This window comes from Prionailurus viverrinus, chromosome B3 (genome assembly GCF_022837055.1).
Source record: "Prionailurus viverrinus isolate Anna chromosome B3, UM_Priviv_1.0, whole genome shotgun sequence".
Classification (NCBI taxonomy): domain Eukaryota; kingdom Metazoa; phylum Chordata; class Mammalia; order Carnivora; family Felidae; genus Prionailurus; species Prionailurus viverrinus.
Window position 1 is genome coordinate 83,945,715 of NC_062566.1, and position 26,321 is coordinate 83,972,035.

Below are 26,321 nucleotides of genomic sequence, written 5' to 3' on the forward strand. Positions count from 1 at the left end.
TTTTATATTTAATTTATTTTTTAAATTTACATCCAAGTTAGTATATAGTGCAACAATGATTTCAGGAGTATATTCCTTAATGCCCCTTACTCATTTAGCCCACTCCTCCTCCCATAACCCCCAGTGGACCTTTTAATTTTTTAAAATAAAATATTTAAAAAATCTAGGTGTATTTTAGGCAGGGATAGCACTTGGTCATAATCTTGGTTTGATTTCTTATTTGTATTACTTTTATTAACAGATTAATAAATTCAAAGTATGGAACTGAGTGCTTTTACTGATATATCACCTATTTCTACTGTCTTCTCTGAGATGACCACTTAAAGGGGTTGCCTAAGGTGACTGTATTCCACCATGAAAATTTTGTCTTAATTAAAAAATTTTATCTGAATCAGTAGAGTTTTCTTTGGAAGAATAAAAGAGCAAAAATTGACCACTTTGAAAATTACCATATTGGGGCACCTGGGTGGCTCAGTTGGTTAAGCATCCAACTTCAGCTTAGGTCATGATCTCATGGTTTGTGAGTTTGAGCCCTGTGTTGGGCTTTATGCTGACAGCTCAGAGCCTGAAGCCTGCTTTGGATTCTGTCTGTCTGTCTGTCTGTCTGTCTCTCTCTCTCTGTCCCTCCCCTGCTCATGTTCACTTGCTCTCTCTCTCTCTCTCTCAAAAAAAAACATAAAAAAATTTTAAAAATGCCATATTGTATGGAGTTGAAGAATGTTTTGAAAATAATCAGCATTGAAAACCTTTTACATGTAGCTGCTTTTACCCTCGCTACCTAAAGTAAGTATTTTATAGAGGAAACATTTATTATTTTTATTTTTTATTCGTCATGTTAGCTATTGTAGTCTCCTCAGTTCCTAGGCTTAATATTAAAAGTCTCTCTCTTGAACATAGAGCCCTTTCAACATAAAATTGCTCTTTGAGAGTCAGCAAGGATTGAATTTGCCTGGAAAACTGCTATCCTATTGAAGGCTTATGACAAAAAAGTTCAGCTTGTTTATTCACTTCACTGCATTCAAAAAATGGTGCTGTCACATAAATATATTGGTTATTGAAACTATTTCCCACAGCGTGCACTTTTCCTGAAGAGTGCATGCTGGTCATTTTATTAGTTTCACTTGGTTTCTTAAACCCAGGAGAATGAGTGAATGAATGGATAAGAACAACAGAAGTGTCTGAATCTTGAATTCTTCCCCTTTCATCGATACTTAAATATCCTCATCTGCTCATCTTTAAAGAACCTTTCTATATCCACCTCACTCTTCCAGCAGTTCTCTGTCCACAATTATGCTTCTGGACACAACTACACTCTATCCATTTTCTCACCTCCCATCCTCTGCAATTAGACTTCTTCATCAGAATTCTATTAAGATTGCTGAGGTCACTCATCACCTCTTTGTGACTAAACTCAGTGGGAAAATTTCCATCTTCATTTATTCAGCAAACATTTGTAGAGCTCCTATTGTGTTGTGAGCACTGTTCTAGGTGCTGGGATACAGTGTTGAGCAAGACAGATAAAATTCCTGGTGTCATGGAGCTCATGAATAAGAATATCAAGTACTGGTATGTGTTACAATGAAAATAAAATGAAAGGAGGTGGGGAGAGACATAGGAGAGAGAGAATGCTTGGACACTTGAGTGATGAAAAGAGCCAGCTTAGCTTCATCTAAACCTAGAAGCAGTGAAAGGAGCCATTGTAGCTACTGCTGTGGTATCTCGTAGGAAGGCCATATGGAAGCTTGCCTGGAGACAGACTGTAGTGTTAGGAGATGAGGAGACAGGGCTGGTGATGTGGCTAGATTCTCCTTGAACAAGATATCCAAGGCCTAGGAGATGGTGAGGCAGAACAAATTTGGAAAGGTACATAAACAGCCCAATTGGGTAGCCATCATAATAGTAACTTATTTTGGGTCTAATGCAGCAAAACAACTTGTCTTTTTATTCAATTATACACATTCAATTTTTATTCAATTATAGATATATCATTATAGTGTATTTAATATATATATATATATATATATATATATATATATATATTAGCCTTATCAATAGTGTATGAGCTATATTTGATCTGTGGTTTTCACCATCACACCAATAATGCCCTTTGCTGAGGGGTTTGAAAGTCTTTGCCATAAAATTTCTAAGGGATTGTGACTGTTTATCAGACATTTAGTTTGTCATGGTGTTAGATTGACCAGGCAATTGCTCATGTTGGAATTTGTAGGTTATGATTTGATAAATTAGTTGACTGCTGCTACAGAGGGAGCCATTTGTGTTTGCCTTTTCTTTGATAATTCACTGGAAAACTGTGAATAATAATATTGCATATAAAAGAGACAAGGATGGATAAAGGTGTAAGAGAATAAATTTTCTCTGTAAGTAGCAAACAGCCATGAATCTCTTATTAAATTTTCCAGGCAGGGAGCCTGTCACGGTAAGCATGAGTTCTTATTGTAAGGAAAATTTAGACCAGTTATGGACTTATTGTTCTAAAGCACTCAAACAGAGTTGAAATGTTTTATAGCCTAGTCATATTTTTGCGGGGAGGGGATCAAGGGTAAAATAAAAAGCCATTAGTGAAATTTCTAAGCATAATAGTTCTTAGCTATAAGCAAGAAACCAAATTCGGTTGATTTGTGAAGAAAATTATTTATTCAACGGACACTGAGCTAGAGAGCCAGCCTTGGGACTATTCAGATAGGAACAACATTCCAAATCATGCCGTGGAACCAGCTCAGTGGAGACATTGCTGTCATTGCTGCTAAGAACTACAGCCTGCACTGTTGACATCCCTAGCAATGGAGTCTGGAAGCTGCCATCAGCTCTGCTATTCCTGCTACCTGAAGAACTTGATTTTTGTGACAGCCACCTCTATTACCATAGATAATTTATTCCTTCTGTGTCTCACCTGACAAAGAGAACGATGCTGCTTTGGTCAGCAAGGGCCTGTTATGGGATTTGGTGGGTTTGGGGTACTTATGACATCCAAATTCATCCATTTTCCTCCATTCCAAATCTCAGTTTTGTTCTATCCTGATCAATGCTTTTACTTACACATAAGTGATCTCAGTGGGCTGACATTATAATTTTAGAAAGCTACAGGATCAAAGTTCGAGTTTGATTTTCAGTTTTCTCAGCCCTGCGGCTGAAAGCGATAAGACATTCTTTTAGCAGTCAGAGAAACTTGGGATTTCACTTCATGCCTCTAGCCATGAATTTGCTATTTCAGTTTGTCATTCTTCCCCTTTAAGCACTGTGGCACTGTTAGAAACAATGTCCACGCCCCACAGTTCTTGAATGCCTCATGCCTGTCATATACTCCTGTGGCTGGGCTATATGGTCCTCATTAACCCTGTCTTCAATGAAGACTTCTTTGAGGTGATGATTTGATAATTTGTGCCATGGGCTTCCATTCACATCTCTTAATACTGACTGGATTTTCATTGTTATTATTTCCTTTTTAAAAATGCTTATTTATTTTGAAGGAGCAAGAGAGAACATATGTGTGACTGGAGGAGGGACAGAGAGGGAGACAGAGAATTCCCAAGCAGTCTCCATGCTGTCAGTGCAGAGCCCAACATGGGGCGTGATCTAAGGAATCGTGAGATCATGACCTGAGCCAATATAAAAATTTGGATGCTTAAGTGACTGAGCCATCCAGGCACCCCATTTTTTACTAACTAGGCTAGATATCCCATTCCCATTTTTTTCTGAGGGACCATTGCCTACAACTGCAACTGGAAGCAATTTATGTCACTTAGTGTTCCCTTAAATCAACTCTATACATTGTAAGCATGAAACAAATTAATTATTAGGACATTCAGCTGTACAGAATCTTCAGGGCTGCAGAGCTAGGAACAATACTCCAGATCATTCCCCATAAGGACACCATTATTACTGCTGCTGAGACTGGGTACTGTAGTGTGCAAAACTGATAGCAATAATAATGGACCTGGAATTAGGGTCACTAGAACTGCTGCCATTGCTATCCTAGGGATATTATCATGCTCCATCTCTTGTCATTGCCATACTGAATTGCTCACATTCTCCTCGTCTTTGCATTGCTGGTTCACAATTCAGAATTTACAGTGGATGCATCTGACTGGTAGAACTTAGGTCATGGGCTCATGTTTCAATTGTGAAGGCCACTAAGAAGGTGACTATCTGGCATTTTTCCCCCTATAGTTTGTGGCAGGCTCTACCACCTACCAGTACTCATAAGTTGCAAGACCCCTAAAATATAGGGAGCAATTTTGCTAAATACTATAATAAATTGGCTCTTTCAACACCCATTCCAATCCTCTTCTAGATAGTCTTTCTAGAACGTGATGGGTTCCTAGTCTCTATTGCCATTGTAGAGTACATATACAAGACTTGGATATAAATCCAACTCATATGGCTGTGTGAAGGGAAATTGGACCTTCTGCAAGCATGGTTGTGAAGGTGTTTTGTCTTAGAATGGCTCTGGGGGACTTCTGGCATTCAGAACCAAGGGTGCCAACTTGTGATTGGGGTTGTTAATGAAGTTTCTTAGAACAGACCCACAGTGGAGCTATGCCTTTTCTCTCACTGTGTTGTCCTTGGCTCACTAACTCTGCCTGTGAGCCCCCAGGTCTTATTCTTTGTCTGTCTCAGGGATTCTATGAGCTGGCTAATAATTCTTCTTACATCCTTTTCTGCTAAAACTAGCTTGATTCAGTGCTATGATTTGCAAGTTAAAGCCCTGAGTAGTAGAAAGTTTAAGGTGACAGGTGGCCCCAAAGAATGATAAATAACCTCTATGTTAAAATATACATGTAAAGATTGGAGGTGTTGATATTCACTCACTATTTTTTTTTTTTTTTTTTAAATTTTTTTTTTTTTTCAACTTTTATTTATTTTTGGGACAGAGAGAGACAGAGCATGAACGGGGGAGGGGCAGAGAGAGAGGGAGACACAGAATCGGAAACAGGCTCCAGGCTCCGAGCCATCAGCCCAGAGCCCAACGCGGGGCTCGAACTCACGGACCGCGAGATCGTGACCTGGCTAAAGTCGGACGCTTAACCGACTGCGCCACCCAGGCGCCCCTTCACTCACTATTTTTTAAAATTATTATTATAATTTTTAAAAAATGTTTATTCACTATTTATAGGAAAGCTGACTAGGGTACCTGGATGGCTCAGTCATTTGAGCATCTGACTTTTGCTTAGTCATGGTCTCACAGTTCATGGGTTCAAGCCCCATGTTGAGTTCTGTACCAACAGCTTGGAGCCTGGAGCTTACTTCGGACTCTGTGTCTCCCTCTCTTTCTGCCCCTCCCTACTCATGTTCTGTCTCTCAAAAATAAATAATCATTAAAATTTTTTTTAAAAGTTATTAATATACTTGGATGTATATGGTTGGTGATTTTGAGAACAACGTGTTCTATTAGATTAAATCAATTTGTGAATTTCAGGTCTCAATCCATAGAGATTGGAGTATACATCAGAAGCACTGTAGATGCTGTGTCATTGTGATAATACTAATACATAGCATTTGTTGAGTGATCACCAGGTAATGCTACATGGATTATTTTTGTAGTCTATAGAATAAACTTTTGAAATATTTACTGTTGCCATCCATATTGTACAGATGAGGAAATTGAAGTTAGAATAGTTAAAATACTTTCCTAAGGTCACTCAGCTAGGTAGGCAGGAGTGGGATTTGGACCTATAGCTGTCTGATGTGGATTCCTCATTTATGCCATTAAGTAAACACTGCCTCTTATTATGAATTTAGATTTACCTGCTCTGCTCAGAATTGCATAGAATTTGATGAGGAATTTAAGATGGAAGATGCATATTTAACAAAGAATGCCAGAGAAACAACATGAGTGCTCCATAGGGGAGTTATGGGCTTGAAGCTAATGAGTCTCCTGGATGGATCTCTTCTGTATAGGAATTAGGAAAATTTTCCTTAGGCAGGTGAATTATGCTCATTATGCTTGAAAGCCTTGATACCCCAAGTATGGTCCATGGACCAGCCGCAATGGCATCACTTGGGAACTTGTTAGAAATGACTTTGTTTATGGAAGAATGAAATAGGAATAGCAAATGAAGGAAGTTGAGAGGCTTCCTGGATGAAGTCTTGTGTGTTATTGTATAGGAGAAGTTTTTATGTCCTAATGGAGATATTTGTATGTCTAGGAAAGAGTGCAGTATAGACTTGATGTACAGTTAAGGTTTTTTTTTTTGTTTGTTTGTTTGTTTTTTTAGTTCATTTACTTATTTTGAGAGAGACAGACACAGTGTGAGCAGGGGAGAGGCAGAGAGAGAGGGGGAGAGAGAATCCCAGGCAGGCTCCGTGCTGCCAGTGCAGAGCCTGATGCGGTGCTCAAACTCATGAACCATGAGATCATGTCCTGAGCTGAAATCAAGAGTCAGACACTTAACTGACTGAGCCACCCAGGCACCCCAAGTTTTTTCCTAATATATTTTCCTTTTGTTCTCTCTTTTTAATTATTTTATGTATAATATATGTATACCTATTTACCTAAGTGAAAAGTGAAAGATACTAACAGTTACCAAAGGACCTAGGTATGGGCCCAGGTTTCCTCACTGCTATCTTTTTAGCATTTACCATGCTCTTCCTTTATTCTTCCAAGCTTTGATAGTCCACATGGTATTATACAGCTTGCAAGGCACATGGTGCCTAAGAGATCGTTCAATCATAGGCATCACTGACTTGGAACAATATCTTACCTTCTTTGTGCCTCTTTGTCAAGACTCCAGGCATGGACTGCCCTCTCAAAGATTCCCCCAGATCCCTTAAATTTAGGAGGCACTTGCCTGTCACAGATGCAGTTGTGAGAAACAACCCAGTAAGGTTTCCTCCTGGAACCAAAAAGCTTCCTGCAGTCCAGGGTTTTTATAGCCCTAACCAGATGTTTGTCCAGACCCATCAAGTCTTGGCACCCCTGTTCTTGGGAAAGGACTAAGGCTATTTCACCAATGAATAAGTTCTGAATGAGGGAAGTTTCCAGCTGTATTTCCAGAAAGAATGTTTAATGAAGACAACTGCTGTTTCTGAATGGCCTATTCTACTAATTGTTCTTAAGGCTATAGCTTCCTGATGTACACTTCTGAGGCACTAAGTATGCAAATAAAGCATTTAAAATGATAAAACCCTTATCATTTATGAGGATATATCCTGATTTCCATGTTTTAATTTATTTTATTAAATTTTTGGAATGATTCATCAAGATTCATTATTTTAATTACTTTTATTTTCCTTTTTTTCCCAAATCTGTGGGGAAATCTACAGCCCTTTACTTGAGTAGACATGGTTGAGAAGGTTTCTCCAGTCTCATATCTGAAAAGCAAAACAAAATAAAATAAGTATAAAGTTGATGTTGAGCTTAATTGAACCATGTCGTATTGACCATTCCAGGATCTTGCTCCTGCCTCTCCCTCAGGCCCACCTCTCGTCCCTTTCTTCCTCATGTCCCATTCTCAGCCCTACTGAAATAGATACCCCTAACATGCCAAATTGTTGTATAGCTCTTCCTCTCACTTCTTTTTCTTCGTAAAATGCCAGTCTTCCTATTGTCCCCATTTTGAATGCCTTCTCATTTTCAAAGATGCATCCCATTTTATTACTGAATATAGCCTTCCTAATTTCCCTATAGAAAACTGACTTTGGTGCTTACCCTGTACCCAAATGGCCCAGAAAACAATTTTTATGTGGATAATGAGTAAATAGTGTCAAAGAATGAAACAATGAAAAGCAAAGAACCAAGAAGATTTCTTAACTCTTAAACCAGTGAGTCAGGACTAGAAAATCTGAGGCAAGGATTTTTTTTTTCTCGCACATATTTATGTCCTATTTGTGTATTGATGACTCTTTGGTATGGAATCCATGACTTACTCATGTTTGTATATCCGTTGTACTCTCCAGTGACAATTTTGATCATCTGTTTGATGATGCTATTTTTAGATCAAATAATGATTTCATTGAAAAAATTTACTTCATTGGCTTAGGACATTCATCATGACCTTAGATTCCTGAACTGTACTGCTTTTATTGAGTGTCTGAGAAGATTTATTTTATATAAAGTTTCTTTATAAATTTTCTTCAAATGTCAGAGTAAAAGTGCACATTTGCTCCTGAATGTTTATCTTGTTCTTCACTGATGATCAATTTAGAATGTGTCTGTTCAGGCAAGAATAAACAGAGCAAACGATCTCTTTTTCCCATATGAGCTCTTGAATTTCACTTTTCCCTAGAATGAAAATTGTTTCTTGCCATTAGAGGATTTTTTACACTGTCATCTTAAAAATGGATTTTCTTTTATCAAACCAATAACCTTTGTTTTCACTTATGCGAAACTTTGAGATCAGCTTCCACAGATTCTGTTTTGTGGTGAGTGCTATCAGTGGAAGGATGTAATTTGTCATGTCTTAGACTGAGGAGTACCTTTTCCTTCTTATAGCAAGTAAGAAAAATAAGCTCTTCTCTATCCAAATAAGACAGATATACTTGGGACACTTATTTTTGCCTGTGATTTTCTGATCTTGAATCACTGGTTTAAGAATTTAAGAATCTTCTTGGTTCTTTCCTTCTTGTTATTTCACAGCTCTGTCACTGCTTACTCAATACCCATGTAAAGATTGTTTTATGGGCACTGTGAGAACTGAGTAAAATTGGAAAAGTCTGTCTGTAACGTTATCTTTTGTGTTTTCCTTTCTTCTGAGCTTGACCAAAGATTTAAACTCCTTACACCCTGATAACTCAGTTTTCTCCACATCCTGCCTGCCTTCTTGGGCCAGCATCCCAAAGACAAAACCATTCTTCTTTCTTCTGCAACTAAAATGCTCACAAGTTGGCTGTCAAACAGAAAATCTCTCTGATTAACTCCCTCTCTCCAGGGAGCTACTGGTCATTAATGGCCCAATGTCTTAATCTTCTAGAGTGAAAATGAATATGGTAGAACAGGTAAGAACTTCATGACAAATTCATTAATCAAGTAAGTGGCTCTGTAATTGTGGTATTTCAGCAGTCATGAGGTGGGACCCTGGGAAGTTGCATATCCAGGAGGGAAGTTGCATATCCAGGAAGGATGTGTGCATTGCTACCTATCCATCCTGTTCGTAAGACTGCCACTGGTAGTGGTGGAAGCAACCTAAGGATTTCCAGGTCTAAATTGTGCATTTCTGTTCTTCTCCCATGAAGGAATCTAAATGCCATTATGTCATGGTAACTGCATTGTGCTTCATATAATATCATAGAAATTAAAGGTAAAACCGTTTTATTATTTTTTTTACAATATTACTGGTGGAACATAAGAGACAGCAGAAATATGACTATTAACCTGTCAATAGTTAGTGGATACCATTATTATACATTCTAAATTTGGGTGAAATCTCTGATCAGATTATTTAAACGTATGTATATTAAAAGGTCTGTGACACAGATCATGTATTCAAAATAGTTTGCTTCAGATTCCCTGGAAACAAATCACTGGAGTAGACAGAATGTGCTTAGTCATCAAAGCATTTCTTATGTTGTGGATATGACTGGTAAATATAGAAGAAAATTGAAGATTTGAAGTGTAAAGGAAACTATAAAAACAGACAGCAGATGTCACTGTTGTTTTTCCATTACTTTACCTTAGCCTCATTTTTTTTTTTTTTTTTTTGGTTTTGTTCCTAGTTAATGACATTTTTCATTTTATTCGAGAGCTCTAATAGGTAAAACAAGTTCACATATGCTAAACTTCTGTTTTGAATTTTATATTTGTTAAGGCTATGACTGTAAATCTTGCATGCATAGCTTATAAAGAAGATACTTACATTTTATATGCCTAGATTCATTAACTCAATATTATAAGTTGATAGAATAATAACTTCTATAATTATCTCTGGTTAAAAATGAGGTATTATCCATCTTTTTTTTTTTTCAACGTTTTATTTATTTTTGGGACAGAGAGAGACAGAGCATGAACGGGGGAGGGGCAGAGAGAGAGAGGGAGACACAGAATCGGAAACAGGCTCCAGGCTCTGAGCCATCAGCCCAGAGCCCGACGCGGGGCTCGAACTCACGGACCGCAAGATCGTGACCTGGCTGAAGTCGGATGCTTAACCGACTGCGCCACCCAGGCGCCCCGGTATTATCCATCTTGAATATAAACCTGTCCTGGTTTTATTTCAAATGACCATTCATATCATTTGTTGTCTTCATGTACACAAGCAGAAATGCAGCAAGAAGTAGTGACAGTACAATTAAAATCTCTGAAGATTTTTTTTTTCACAAAATCTAATCTTATTGTCATCGGGTATTCAGAAAGCTGAAGCTTTACCACTATATTCTTAGGCATGTTGTGCATTGTTTTAAATTTATAAAATAAGGAACTTGGATAACCTATTCCTAATATGCTTTCCATTGATAAAATTTCATGATTCAATAGGAAGCACTGAAGAAAAATACTTAGAGAATGGTGCTTTTTATTTCAAAAATCTTATTAGGAGGTAATTTTGGTAGCATTTATAGTTTGTATATATGTTTCATGTTTTCATTAAAATGCATCACATTACTATTTTCTGGAACTAAAATGAAAGTATATATTGAGCATGTATTGGGAAATTAAGACTTATAATCCTAGAACAGTAATGAAACTGCGATTCACATATAGAATCTGCTATAACTGATAAACAATTCAGGAATTTAATGACAATCTAAAAATTTCAGAAGCCTGTGAATGTGTATATGATTAGATAAGGACTGTTAGAATAAATGATAAAGAACAGTTTATATTTTGGAATTTATCTTGATTATTTATTGAAGAAATGATTGAAGGTAGTGTTAACACAAAAGCCTGGAAGAGTGGGAACACTGTTCTTAGTCATAATGTGTCAGCACTTCATACTGGTGCCATGGTCAGGTTAATTATAAGGCCTATATTCAGAACTTCTGAAATAAATAATTTTCATCATGGATAAAGTAGAATATGGCTTTTGGTGCCTGGTTCATGTATTATTTAGCTCAGAAAGCATTCTGAAGAAGAATTTCCAAATAGGGCACTTTATTCACTGGTAGGAACTTAGGTGATTAGAGATACATTATTTCTGTGGCCTGTTCCAGGATAGTATGTTTTGAACACATTGCATTTTCAGATTGGTTTGAAACTTGGCCTTGCTACTTTTAATCTGTGTTACTTTGGTCAAGAAATTTAGCATGTCATAAATATAGTTTCCTTACAAAGAAAGAATCGTGGGGCTTACATTTCTCAAGGTTGTTGTGAAGATTAGAGTGGATGCATTTGAAATACTCAGCACTAATATACGTGTAAGGTGTACATATATTACTCACACATATATATCATCAGAATCACTAATAGCAAATGTTTCTCAATGGCCTGTTGAGTACAGGCTTTATATTGGTTCTCTAAATATAAAAGCGTAGGATTTGTGGTCTCCACACTCAGAAGCAATGCTGAAATAATGTATTTACTAATTGGCACAATAATTCTTTACCCGACATCTTTAACAGTTGTTTTAAAAAATTGTATTAGGCAACGTGGATGGAACTGGAGGGTATTATGCTAAGTGAAATAAGTCAGGCAGAGAAAGACAGATACCATATGTTTTCACTCATATGTGGATCCTGAGAAACTTAACAGAAGACCATGGGGGAGGGGAAGGGGAAATAAAGTCACAGAGAGGGAGGGAGGCAAACCATAAGAGACTCTTAAATACTGAGAACAAACTGAGAGTTGATGGGGGGTGGGGGGAGAGGGGAAAGTGGGTGATGGGCATCAAGGAGCGCACCTGTTGGGATGAGCACTAGGTGTTGTATGGAAACCAATTTGACAATAAATTATATTTAACATAAAAAGTAAAAAATTAAAAATTAAAAAATAAAAAATTGTATTAGATTTGAATTTCAAAGCCTTATTAGCTCTCCCTTAGTGGTAACTCCCTGGCTGTCCCTCCTCTTTTGCCAACAGGCTAGTGGAGTTGAACTACCAGTTTTACTGTTATATTCACTTTTCGTCTTTAGACCCAGATATTCAAATAATGGAAGATATGATGGGATTTTAGAGTCAACCTCATTGGGGCGTGATGTGAGTGGATTATGGGGGTTCCCCTCATGAAAACCAAGGTCAAAGGAGGACTGTATACTTGGTACCTCTTGGCATGACTTGCTTACAGTTTTTATTTGTTTAAAAAGGTAGATTGATGGCGTGGAAATCAGTAGTCATAAGTTGGGAATATGGATCTTGGCTATCAGACCTTACAATGAGAGTGGGTAGGTTCCTCATAAGTCCTGTGACATCCCACCTTCTCTGTTCTCAGGCCCTAGTACTTCATAGAATTATAGATGATTTATTTTTGGTTGCTTTCTCTGCCTCCCAACTGCTTCATAGTTTTAACTAATATTCTCTGTTATCCTCATAGATAGACTTCAGAAATGGAGTTATCATGTATCCATATATGTGTACTTTGTTGTCTATAACACATTTTTACAACTATGAATAACTTCTTGAACAAGAATCCATACTCTTAATATTTTTGTAGCAGTCTTGAACTGGAGTAATTATCAAGTAATATGTGTTTGTGAGACAGGGGACCACTGATGTATGTTAATATTCCCTCAAATCGCTCTCTACTCCCACAATATTCATATCTCCAGCACATTTATTGAGCAGTTACAATGTCCTAAACACTGACGTGATTTACATATAACAATGTATATGTTTATGACAATCTAGGTGTGTTCTATCATTATTCCTAATATTGAGGATGATAACACTAAAGTACAGAGAGTCCCTTAGCTAGTCCCACTTGTCCCAGGCCTCACAGCTAGGAAGTGGCAGAGTTGGGGCCACCCCCCAAGTCTTCTGAGTGCAGAGTCTGTGCTCTTAGCACTTACACTGCCAATCTTCTAGGTTTGACTTTGTTATTTAAAATTGCTAGAAGAGGGGCACCTGGGTGGCTCAGTCAGTTGACTGACCGACTTGGGCTCAGGTCATGACCTCACGGTTCATAAGTTTGAGCCCGCATTGGGCTCTGTGCTGACAGCTCAGAGCCTGGAGCTTTCTTCAGCTTCTGTATCTCCCTCTCTCTCTCTGCCCCTCCCCTACTTGCGTTTTTTTTTTTTTTTCCCTCTCTCTCTGTCCCCAAAATAAATAAAAACATTAAAAATAATTTAAAACTGCTGGAAGAGAGTGGGATGGTAAAGATGATGTCTATGGGAGGTTTTCAGAGCCAGTGAATTCCGTCCCCGCTCCATGCATAGTTGTGAATGGGGCTTGTGGATCAGGAAGCACCTTTGGGCAACTTGTAGTGATACAGTAATCCCAGTATGATTCCATATTTTGGATTCATGCTTTTCTTACAATCTAGCTTCAGGTTGGAAAATGAATTGACACTGTCAAACAGTATAAAGTTCTACACTGAAGACAAGGAAACTAGAAGTCAGACCTAGAATTCTCTCTCTGGTTAAAATTTCTTACTCATGTAATTCAATTTACATATGTAATAAGTCCTGAGTGTAATCTCTACTATTATCTGCCTTTAAGTAAAGTCCTTAAGATATGGCCATCTCCTGTTTTTCTGCAACACTTTGGGGTAATTCCCATCACCTCATTGAGTATTGTGCAATTATAAAATTAAAAAGTTCCCACTGTAGTATGAAAGTATTTTTAAGATGATGTTGCAGGTCTCATATAAAAATATGTAAATTCTCTAAGGACTAGAAATATTTTTCATTAATTTAAAATAATATTTGGATCATATGTCAGTTTGGAATAAATTGATTTATCAAGCATCTTGTTTTGGCACAGTGGTGACTACAAGTACATCAGTTATCTTTGGAAGAAAAATGGTTTCTATAGGTCATAAGTTAGGTCAGTTAGTCATCCTGGATATATTGTGTCTCTGATGCTGTTTCCTTAGATTTGATCTCACTTCTCTCTTATACATTTGAAGCTTATTTAGGAATGTGTCAGAACAAGCTGTCTCTCAAGCCTAAATTGTTAGCCTTGAGGGCAGGGACCATGTTGTTATATTATGTTTGGAGCAGGGCACAAGAGAGCACTGCCCAGATAATAAAGGATGGTGATGAGCTCAAGTGGGTGACCTAGCTCATCAGTCTGGACACCATGGGCAGAGAGCACATGCCATTGTTCTCAGAGTTTTTTCCTTGATGACCTCTCTGAAGCTACTCTTCACCTTGCTATGAAGTCTTATTTAATTTCTTTTTACTTTAAAAAGAAAGGTCTGTAACATAACTTGTCTACTTTTGTTTTGCAAGCATTCAGTTTTAAAACAATTGAAAGTCATACCTGATCTTGTTTTTTTTTATACTTAATATTTAACAGTCTTGGCATATACAAGAGTTTGATAAATGAATGTTAAATCAAATTGAATTGGTATCTTTGACAGTGGGTAATCAGGCAGTTGAGAGCAAATTAAGATCTAGAATCCAGGTTTCCTGTCTACTCCCTCCCTGCCAAGAGGAACAATGGATTCCCAATGGCTCTCTGACCCTCACTCAGAATCCAGCCTGGTTTAGGGCTGCTGTAGATCTTAAGGCCAGGGGATTGATAAAAAAAAAAAAAACAGACTTGAAAATGTAGTTAAGTTTGTAATTGAGTTTGATTTCAACTTGGGTTTGTAATATTAACACTCTGGGGAATTCCTGGTTTTCCTCCACTTGGAGAACTTTGTATCACTTCCCAGAGGAGCTGGGAACTGGAAACAGGACAACTTAAACTTCTTTTTAAAAATGGACTTTCCTCTTGATGGCATGCTTAAGCCTTATAAAACACTATTTTGGTGCTTTTACTGGACGTGTTTAAGCCTGTATTGCTCAATGCCAATATTACAGGAATAAGAAACTATGTTCTGACAGTAAAACATCCATTTGAGAAAGATGGTAAATTTATTGGGAACATTTCAGGGTTGAAGCATATTTGTAACTGTGAGATATGGCCTCAATTATTAATCATCATGAGAAACTGAATAGAACTGACTCTGATATGCTAGATTAATGGCATTTGATTTTAGTACCCCAAACTGAAATCATCATCTGTGAAAAGAGATTTGCAATCTTTTCAGTAATTCAGCCCTGGCTATGTTATAGCCCCAGAACTCTGGCTTTAATTACTACTGATTTCATTTTACCTTCTCCTAGCGATGCCATTTTGAAATGTGGTGAGAGGATTCAAATCATTTCAAATTTGATACTTTGAACTACAGTAAATCCAGAACCGTGGGGTTAAGAAGATTGTGAGCTTTTTAGGCCAGTAAGTAGGAAATGGAGGAGGGAAGATGTCATTTTTGAGCACTTACTCTGTTTTAGGAATGTTAGCCAAATGTAGGTATTATTCCCATTTTATAGATGAGAAATCTGAGACTTAGAGCAGTTTGATGTTTTGCCCACAGCTGCCCCACTTACAAGAAATAAGCCAGGATCCAAACCAGCCTGAATGACTTCCAAGTCTGTATGCTTCTGACTCTGCTGTAGAGATTCCCTCCTGAGTTTTGTACATATTTAAATCTCCATAGCAGTGCTTTCCTCATATTGCACTTACACTGGTATTATAGTTATGTCAAGTTTTGTTTTATCTCATTAGTCTATATTCTTATTAATGAATAAGGCTGTGTTTCTATGCAACTGACATAATGCCTCTTCCACATAGTAGATGTTTTAAGAAACTTACTGAATAAAATTGTTTAATAATCTGACATTGTTTCCTACTTGATGTAGATCTAGGGTTCAAAACTATTCTTTCCCAAAATAATGCTAGTGGTTGGTAGTTAAAATGTTAAATCTCATATACAATATTATAATTTTCTCTTCAATCAACACTTTCTTCTTTTCAAACAGGGAAAACAACAGTATATAAATAGTGATTTCTTCTTATTAAAGAATAGGAAAAAAATATTCAGAGGGGATACAAATAAATAAACCAAAGTCCTACTCTTTGGGAGTTCATAGCCAAGTGACAGTGATGAGAGATGGTCATGATATTTATAATATAGGGTAGAATGTTCTAATGCCTGAAGAAAATATTCAAGTAGAGTTGTAAAAGTTTAGAAGAGAGGTGATTTTTTAAAATCCCAGTTTAGTTAACATACAGTGTTATATTAATTTCAGGTATACAATATAGTGATTTAGCAATTCTATACATTATTCAGTGCTCATTATGATGAGTATACTCCTAATCCCCTTCACCTATTTCACCCATTCCCCCCACCCTCCCCACTGATAACCCACTTGTTTGTTCTCTATAGTTAAGAGTCTGTTTTTTGTTTTTTTCTCTTTGTTCATTTATTTTGTTTCTTAAATTCCACATATGAGTGAAATCATACGGTATTTGTCTTTCTCTGACTGACTTATTTCACTTAGCATTATACCCTCTAGATCCATCATGGTGTTGCAAATGACAAGATTTCATTCTTTTTTATGGTTGGGTAATATTCCATTGTGTATGTTTTTTGTGTGTGTATTTTGCTATTTATGTGCCACATCTTTTTTTAAAAATTTATTTTTTGAGAGAGAGAATGCAAGTGGGAGAGGGGCCGAGAAAGAGGGGGACAGAGGATGCAAAGAGGGCTCTGCACTGAAAGTAGAGAGCCCAGTGAGGGGCTCGAACTCGTGAACTTGAGCCAAAATCAAGAGTCAAAAGCCTAACTGACTGAGCCACCCAGGTGCCCCAACCACCAGTTTATCCAGTCATATATCAATGGACACTGGGGCTGATTCCATAATTTGTAAATAATGCTGCAGTAAACATAGGGGTGCATATATCTTTTTGAATTAGTGTTTTTGTTTTCTTTGGGAAAATACCCAGGGGTGAAATTACTGGATCATAAGGTAATTCTGTGTTAATTACAGTTTTCCTCAGTGGCTGCACCAGTTTGCATTGTAGCCAGTGGTGCATGAGGGTTCCTTTTTCTCCACATTCTTGGGAACATTTATTGCTTCTTGTGGTTTTGATATCAATTATTCTGACAGGTGTGAGGTGATACCTCATTGTATTTTTTTTTTTTAAATTTAATGTTTATTTATTTTTCAGAGAGAGAGACAGAGTGTGAGTGGGGGAGGGGCAGAGAGAGAGGGAGACACAGAATCCAGGGGGGAGAGAGAGAGGAAGACTCAGGTTCCATCCAGCCTCTGAGCTGTCAACACAGAGAACTGTCAGAGCGAGAGCAGAGGGAAGGCAGAGAGAGAGGGAGGGAGAGAGAATCCCAAGTAGGTTCTGCATTGTCAGTGCAGAGCCCTATGCAGGGCTCAAACTGACCAACTGTGAGATCATGACCTGAGCCAAAATCAAGAGTCAGATGCTTAAATGACTGAGCCACCCAGGCACCCCCTCACTGTAGTTTTGATTTGCATTTTCCTGATGATGAGTGATGTTGAGCATCTTTTCATGTGTCTGTTGGCCATATGTAAAGGAGAGATGATTTTTAATTTGCAAGGATCAGGGAAATGTTCATGAAAGAGGGGAAATTTGCCCTGGAACTTAGAAAGATGAGAATATCTTCACACGTTTCAAGGGAAGGGACTCCAGGCAGAGGAAATAATTTGAGAATAGTTATGGAGACATAAATGTCAAATGAACAATACTCAGTTTAATCTGACTGGAGTATAAGTCATGTTAAACATACTGAAAAAGTGAGATAGGAGAGGGTACTGGGAAGAGGGCTTGGGGAGCTTTCTGTTATATGTTATTTAAATTCCTTTTTAATAGTTTTATGAGATCATGACCTGAGCCGAAATCGGGTGCTTAACCAACTGAGCCACCTGGGTGCCCTAGAACTGCACTCTGTAAGCACAAATTTGAGAAGATTATTTTAACAGTAATATGTAGCTTTGAAGAAAGTGGAAAAGTTAGTATACTACCACTGCAGTAGTATAGATTAGAAACTGGCATAGAATATACTATTAGTGAATAGTACAGATAAGAATAGTATGGATGAGAAAAAATTGCGTATATTAGAAACAAAGATTTGAATGATGATGACATCAATGGAAATAAGAATGAGACAAATTTAAGATGAATTTTAGAATTACATATGATAGGACTGGGCAATTGGTTGAATGTACGTGGTGCAAAGGGAGACTTTAAAGACAATTTTAGAATTAGGAAGCTGGGGGAATTATAAAAGGTTAAGAACATACTAGAACCAGAGGAATCAGTTGGTGAAGTCTACAAGAGGAGAAAGACAAGTGCTTTTTTTGTTGTGTTGAGTTACTGGCAAAGAATTCAGGGCAATTGAAAAGTCTGGTATTATTTCTATATGTGCAAAGCCTTGGTGAGGAAGGCATAGGACAAACTACAAAAGGGAACGTTATTTAATTTTCAATATCTATGAATCATAGATTCTCAGTGACTCTATAATTAATAGACATTCTATGGTAATAAACAGACATGCAGAAACAGAAACATATATATTCATACAAATATTCCTGCAAAGATACCTGATAATAGTTACCCCGATAAATTTAGAGTGTCCATCTGTGGTATTAGTACAGAATGAGAAAGATTAAACTTTAGAATTAATTTGGATAAAATACCCCTGGAAGTTCCAATATAGTGCTTCTATGAAGTCCAAGACTCCTCCTTAGACCCCTTTGGTTGCTTATTTTCTTATCATTAACAAATCTTTTATAAGGTGATGTGACTAGAACATGATTTGTGCTATCCTGAGGCCATTTTTATCAAATAGTGCTTGAAGGGAGCAGATTGGTCTTATAGAGGTTAGGTTTCATTTTATTAATTGATGTCTAGCAGCTCCAGAATTTTCTTAAGTCAGATGGGGCACAGTTGTTTGGCCATTAACTCTCCAGCTATATTAGTCTTCCATTAATCAAACTGAAATTCAGTTTCTAAGATAGGTTTTCAAACTTACTTATCCCCTCCACCAACCCTTTCTCGCCTTTTATCCCCCTTTCTTTTTGAAAATATATTTATTAAGTGCCTGTTCCATTCCAGACGTTATGTTGAATGCTAGGAGTGGATTGATGAATAAGTTCCTGTTTTTAGGGACCTCATAGTCTAGTAGGGTAGAATATTAAGTGCTCTGATACAGGAGCACAGAAAAGGGAACTAAATCAGATCTGGAAGTGGAAGGGTAAATTAGAAATGATTTTCCAGAAATGGTGACATCCGAGCAGTGTTTTGAAGATAAGTAGGAAATAGCTGGAAAAAAAGTGTTGTGGGATGGGAGAGCCCATTCTTGGTAGAGGCTTAAAGACATCTATTCAAAGATTTACAAATAGTCTGTACAGCTGGAAAGAGGAGGGTATTTGGGGAATTATAGGAGATGGAGTGAGAAAAATAGGCAGGAGTAAATAGTTATGAGTCTTGGGTTCAAAGGAATTTCAACCACCTCCTGAAAGCTTGGATTTCATTCAAGGGATTAACTTGTTAAAATATATACTTTAGGAAGATTATTTCGGTACAGGAATGGAAAATGGATTTGAAGAAGGTAAGATTGGAGGCAAGGATGTCTATGAGAGGCCACTGCTAAAATCTGGGGAAGAAGATGAAAGCTTAAATTAAGGTAGCTGAGAAATTAAGGGAAAGGATAGATTTAGGAATAATTAAGAAGACAGACCACTTGGGTCTTGGAGCCTGATTGATGAAGTAAGTGAAAGAAAGGGATAAACTCTCAAGTATTTGGTTTGGATATTTGAGTCCTTCATGGGATCATTCAGTGAAGATATAGAAGTGAGATCTGATTTTTGGAAAGAGTAAGATATTTCAGACTTTGGCATATGGAAGTTGAGATTCTCTTTGGTTATCCAGGAAGAAATGTCTATTAGGCAACTCAGCTGAATGTTTTGAAGTAAGAGATATGGACTAGAGTTATCCTGTAAGCTGATGTCATAGATATGGGTGCCAAACCCCAAGGGTCATGGGGTGAGAACTGAGGTTGGAGCTCTTGGGAAGACATTTAATTGATAATCAGAGGAATACATAGACGAGAAAGATAAGCAGAAGAAGTAAAAGGGGAAAAAAGAGAGGAACAATGTAATGGAAATAGAGTTTAAAGAAGGAGGAAGTGTCATTAGTGTCAGTCTGCAAACAGGTGAACTAAGAACTACAGAAAAATTTTTATTATATTTGGCATAAAGGTGTAATCAGTGACCTTTCACCTGAGCAGTTTTAGTAAAGCAATATGGGCAGGGTAGGAATTGAATCATGCACAATTATAAGGGGAACAGCTGAGTTAGGAATGAAAAATGAAATAGTAGGATGAGAACAGATCAAGTCCTGGGAGCAAAACCAAATTGGGGGCCAAAATGAGCAGGAATTGATGCTGGACAGGAGTAGGGAGAGGACAAACATGAGGCTCATATAGATTCTGTTAGAATATGATATAGTTTAGCTGGCATGATTGTAGTTAGGATACCCTAGAGGCATTATACAGCTTCTGAACCACATTTCTAAGATGTATTTTCTCCTGACCAAACATTTCACATCCAGAGGGCAAATCAGAAATCCTGACCAGTTACATGCAACTACTCATCTAGCATTAAACAGCTGAGAACTGTTCCAACACAATGAGGCAAACTGTCTGTGGAAAGAGGAGTCTTTTATCATATACTGCATAGGCCCAGAAATCAATAAGTGCTTGACAGTCTGGAAAGCATCCTTTTGATGATGGATCCAATGTCATTGAAAGTACTTAAATGCCTCAGCAATGTTTGTCTTTTGTCAAAGAAAAATGTGGTTGTAAACTGGATGCACTGAGAAGGCTTGAAGCTCTTACTTTGTTTTCAGGGTAGGCATGCCAAGGATATCATGTACTACATTTTTAGGGATAAATATCCAGCAGCATTGGTGAGGTAGCTAAGGAAGGTATCCCTGGAAATTCTGATTTGTTGAGGGAAGGACAGGAGACAAGGGTGCTGTGTGTGGATGTCTAATTTGGCTGGATGTTCTCTGATCAGGTAGCTCTGGGGCAAAGGCAAGCAGGTTGACTCCATTCCTAGTTCATACTTGAGTCTGCTTCTCACCTACTTACTCCCCATAGTCATCCATTTTCTCTGGTTATTGATCTTCAGTTTTGCTCTAGGCTATAACCCTGGATCCTCTGATACCAGACTTACTATGTTTACCAGTGAATTACTAATAGCTGACTCTGGCTCACCTTCTTGGATCATATAATGTCTTATAAAGTGTACCCACTTGAGCAGAAATACACCTTGTTAAAATAGACTTGACTAAAATGTTTCACCCACTCTCATCACCAGAATGTTGACTGAAAAGATCTTGAAGCTTTTATCAATCCAATTGCCTATCTATAACAATATGATGAGATCTCTAATTCAGAACTTTCATAAGCAACAAAAGAATTTGTGGACAATGCCTGATTCCCCAGTCTGTAAGGATAACAGTTCATGTAGTTCAATGCCACAAAGTACAAAGTGGGACAATGGCTTTTGATAGAAATTTCCAGTTTTTCGGTGAAAACTCTGTAAAAGAAACAGTTTTTATTCTGGTCTGGTTTGAATTTTCTTCTGTTGGCCAAGTTTAGCTGACCCTACTCTGATCCTCTTCTGTGTGTTACATGGTATTTTTGCCTACTCTCTTCTGCCTGATGATATAACTTTTTTGCTTAGAGATATTTTTTAGAATGAATTTTTTCCCATTGAAACTGTGCAAAATGTTTAATTCATTTTGTTCTGCAAAATGTTGGTACCTGCTTTCTTCTTGCCTCTGAAAGGGATGGTTGATGTTGCCCTGTGTCTGTCTCTGCATTATCCCATCCATCTCTGTCCTTGTGGCCCTTGCTCACTTTTGCCATGCAGCACTCTCTGTCCTGATCTGTATTCTCTTCATTGTGGTGATGGTTAATAGCTCAGACTTCAGAATGAGGCTGCATTCTTACATGGAGATTCAAGTGGGAAAGAATTTGCTTCCATACTCATTCAAGTTGGCAGTATTCGTTTCTTTAAGGATGTATTACTGAGGGCTCAGGCTTCTTACTGGCTGTTGTCTGGAGGCCTTCCATAGTTCTTGACACATGGCTTCCTTGGTATGCCTGCTTGCTTTATCAAGACAGCAAGGAGAATCTCTCACTTCAGTCTGCTAAGAGGCAATATTATATGATGTAATATAAAATGGGAGTGGCACACTTATATTATATGATGTAATATAAAATGGGAAAGAATACACTTTTGCTGTGTTCTATTTGTTAAAGCAAGTCGTAGGTCTCTTCTACACTGAAGAGGAGGGGATTACACAAAGGTGTAAACACTAGGCAGTGGACAGTGTTTGGAGGGTGCAGTCACCATAGGGTCTGTGTGCCATGCCCAGATGCTTGACAAATTGTAAGGTCATAGGAGGTACTGAACTATTCCATAGCCTTAATCTTATTAATTCTATGAACAAGATATCAAAATATCATACTATAACAGAGCTTGGGAAGATAATGGAATAGGAGGACCCTGAACTTAGCCCTCCCATGTTTATAACTAGATATCATCCACATCCAAGTCAATAGGCCAGAGAATGATTGGAAGGCTGACAGAACAAACTGCGCAACTAAATATAGAGAAGAAGCTGCATCTGAAAGTTTAGGACAGTCAGAATGGCAGAGGGAGGATGCCTGTAGGAGGAGGGGAAACTGCACATGGAGAGGGCAGAGAATTGGGCCCTTGCACCATGGAGTGCAAATGGGGAAAACTATTTCTTATAATATTTGGCTTTAAAACCTCTGGGTGGCAGGGTGGCACAGATACTTTTAGCTCAGGTACAGGGCTGGGGCAGATTTTGCCCAAATTTTGCTTGTGGCCCACCCAGCTGCTGGGTGCATAGCTGCTGCCATCATGCACGCTGTGCCACACCTAACCACCACACAGCACCCAGCCAGGTTGCCCCCAGCCACCGTTATGCCCTGGGCCCAGCTATGCTCAGCTACCAACAAGCACCACGCCTAGCCTCGTGCCCCTGGTCACCTGACATGTAGGCCCCAGCTGCCCTAGCACTTCAGGGAATCCAGAATAGGAACTAGTGGCTCAATGAAAAATTTTCTAACACCACCACTCTGTTCTTAAATTCCCTGGCAGGCATGCCTGCTCAGAGCTGGCCTGCTGGGTCCCACTAACACCACAAAGAGCAAGGAGAACTCACAAAAGGCAGGGAGTCAGTGCAGACAATTGCGCTGAAAGGAAAAGTGACTCAGAAACAGTATCAGGGCAAAAGCAACACACATAGGATACTCTCCTGAAGTGCCAGGTTCTGGTGAACAGGGAACATTGCCCTGCAAGGCACTTCAGGACCTCTTCTTCATAAAGTCACTGCTTTCAAGAGCAGAAGACATAGTTGCCTTTTTCTTTCTCTCTCTCTCTACCTTTCTTTCTTTCTTTCTTTCTTTCTTTCTTTCTTTCTTTCTTTCTTTCCTTCCTTCCTTCCTTCCTTCCTTCCTTCTTAGAAAAGGGTGGAATTTAATCTTTAGTTACAGGACACTGCAAGATATGGATTCCACAAAGAAGTAAGAAACCCATTTAGAGGAGAAGCTTCATAGAGTATGTACAATTTGGAACTGTTCAAGTATAGTTTCATTGTAAAAAGTGCGACAATAACAAAACACATTTAAAAGAGTTCTTAGTAGATAAACAGTAAGATATACCAAACATAGTACACAACAAACAACTTAAAATTTTTAAAAAAAACTTTATTTTGAGAAAGAGAGAGTGTGAGTGGGGGAGGGACAGCAAGAAAGTGGGAAAGAATCCCAAGCAGACTCGGTGCCCTCTTCTCAGAACCCAACTTGGGGCTTGATCACATGAACCATGAGTGTCATCCTGAACTTGGATTGTATAGCTTTCAGAGTTAGTTTCTGGAGCAGCGTTTTGATCTTCCTCTTCCTCTACAAAGAAATACCTCTCAATCAAGTTTAATGAAGCTTTGTATACAGACTCATTTTAATGGTTTTGTAGAGTTTCAATTTTGTCCAAATCTCCACATTCTTTAATCATTATACTAAGTTTCTCAGTTTTAATTAGCTTCTCAGCAGGCCAAAAGATGTTTGAAATGCATCCATAATAACCAGAGTAATTTTTGTATCTTTTACAGTTAAGAGATTCATCAATTGTTCTATTATGCCACCATGAATGATGTATACAGTCTGTTCAACTGTTCTTCCACTTGTATAGTTGGTCACAACCCATACAGCATCCTTTTGTGTCTTAAAGTCTGTCTCAGAAAATCAGTGAGGGATGGTACTAATCCATGATTCACAACTTGCGGTATCTAGTCTTGGTGACCAGCTATGATGTTTGACACTGTCCACATAGCTTACTTCTGAATATTAGTTTTGAGGTTCATTAGCAGGCTTGGAAGGACAACATGTACTCCTACATCTATTACAACCTGAGTCTGTTCATCTGCCCCAGTGACAATATTTACTGTGGCTTTTAGCACGGGAGTCACAATGAGCAATTCACTAGCTCCTAGAAGCTTTACGAGTTGGAGCACAACTCCTATTTTCATGACCATTTTAGTCCATTCATTTGGACCATCAGTAAGATAGGAGATGGCCCAGCAAGTATGTAATAATACTTCTGGATCATCATGATTCAGGAGATGAACTAAGGTAGGAAGAATCTGCTCAATAGCATCTAACAGACATTCAAGATTCTTGTTGTGACAAAGGTTTGAAAGTGTCCAAGGAAGGTTATGTAAATAACCACATTCTAAAGATTACATATCAGAAACTGTAAGAGCCAACAGCAGGTCAACTGTACCATATTTGATAAACAAGTCTTGAGGAACTGAACCATCATCTGCATTGCTTCCTAGCACCCCTACAGCTTGTTCACTGATGTGGGCATGGGAAGATGCCAACAGAGAAATGAATTCTGGGGTATCACCTCCATCTACCACAATTTTGGTCTGTTCTGATGTTCTGGAAACAATGTTAGTGAGGGCCCAAGCAAATTAAAACCAAATAGGACTACAATCAGTTCTACCCATGAAGTATACAAATTTTGGAATCAAAACCAGCCCAGATTATGTTGTCTATGGGAGGCTGTGTTTCCCTGGAAAGCAGTTTCCTATCAGCTTTAGTAGCCTGGAGCTAGCTTTCCAAATGAATTGCTATTTATGCCTTGGACAATGTCATCAACAGACCAACTTACAGTGCCTTGGTTGTTGCAGTTCTCTTGCAGTAGAGAAGTAGCACCATCAGGAAATGAGCTTACATTTCTCCTTTTCAGCATCTGGTCATCCTTAGCTTTCCTCAGCTCCTCATTAACTTCTATTCAGTGCCACCTCATTTCTGTACTGTCTTTCCCCTTGTTCTTGAACCTGTTAAGGCAGGCAGCTGGCGAATTAGCATTTATATTGGTGGACATGGTTATGAGACAAAGGGAGAAAGCTATACAGCTGGCTCAGGCTTCCAGGAGATGGTGTGGGGGCATGTAGGTCAGCTTCCCTCAAAATGTCCACAATGGCTCAGCCCAAAGACAGTGTTATAGCTAACTTTATTAACACAGAGAAACAGACAAAGAGGCAGACAAAATGAGGAGACAGAGAAACTTATCACAAATGAAAGGACAGGATAACACCACAGCCAGAGATCTAAGAGAAACAGATATAAGTAACATGCCTGAGAGAGAACTTAAAGCAATTATCATAAGGATACTCACTTGACTTGAGAAAAGAGTAGAAGACATAAGTGAGACTTACACAGAGATAAGGAGTAACTTAGCAGAGATAAAGGACTCAATGAATGAAATGAGAAACACACTTGACAGAACGAATAGCAGGATGCAAGAAGCATAAGAATGAATTAGTAACCTAGAAGAAAGAAAAATGTTTACTAATCAAGCTGGCCAAAAGGGAGAAAAAAGAATTACACAAAACGAGAATAGTGGGGCGCCTGGGTGGCGCAGTCGGTTAAGCGTCCGACTTCGGCCAGGTCACGATCTCGCGGTCCATGAGTTCGAGCCCCGCGTCAGGCTCTGGGCTGATGGCTCGGAGCCTGGAGCCTGTTTCCGATTCTGTGTCTCCCTCTCTCTCTGCCCCTCCCCCGTTCATGCTCTGTCTCTCTCTGTCCCAAAAATAAATAAACGTTGAAAAAAAAAATTAAAAAAAAAAAAACGAGAATAGACTTAGGGAACTCAATGACTCCATCAAACATAGTAACATTTGTATTATAAGAATCCCAGAAGAAGAGAGAGAAAGGGGGGCAGAAAATTTATTTGAAGAAATAATAGCTGAAAACTTCCCTAATCTGAGGGAGGACACAGATATCCAGATCCAGGAGGCACAGAGAACTCCCATCAAAATAAACAAAAGCAGACCTACACCAAGACATATTGTAATTAATAGAAAG

General features: G+C 38.3%; 1 pseudogene; it reads right to left on the reverse strand.

The window, feature by feature from the left end:
- Window positions 1-19,482: 19,482 nt before the first annotated feature.
- Window positions 19,483-25,441, reverse strand: LOC125168111 (importin subunit alpha-1-like; annotated as a pseudogene).
- Window positions 25,442-26,321: the final 880 nt, after the last annotated feature.